Genomic DNA, 315 nt, shown 5'->3' with positions numbered 1-315 from the left:
CCACCACATCTGGCGTCTTCGCACTTTTGTTGAAGGTTAATTGACTGAACCCTGCAACCTGAAGTATCCCAGCTGCCACTCCCTGAAAGCCTGCAGTTGACTCCTACTGACCCCAGGGGTCCTCCTCCAACCTCCAGCAGTGCTGTTCAGCTCCCCCTGGCCCATGCTTAAACAAGGGCATGACTCTCCCCAGCTACTGCTCAAGGTCCTGGAAGGCTGGGACACGGTCCATATGTCTCCTCAGGGCACCCCATGAATACTGGCTGCATGAACGTTTGGGTGCCTGAAGGAGGAAGTCTTTAAAAAGGAGTGGCA

The sequence above is a fragment of the Mandrillus leucophaeus genome, unplaced genomic scaffold (genome assembly GCF_000951045.1).
Source record: "Mandrillus leucophaeus isolate KB7577 unplaced genomic scaffold, Mleu.le_1.0 Scaffold21, whole genome shotgun sequence".
In the NCBI taxonomy this organism is placed as follows: Eukaryota; Metazoa; Chordata; class Mammalia; order Primates; family Cercopithecidae; genus Mandrillus; species Mandrillus leucophaeus.
Note: the sequence above shows the minus strand (reverse complement) of the source record.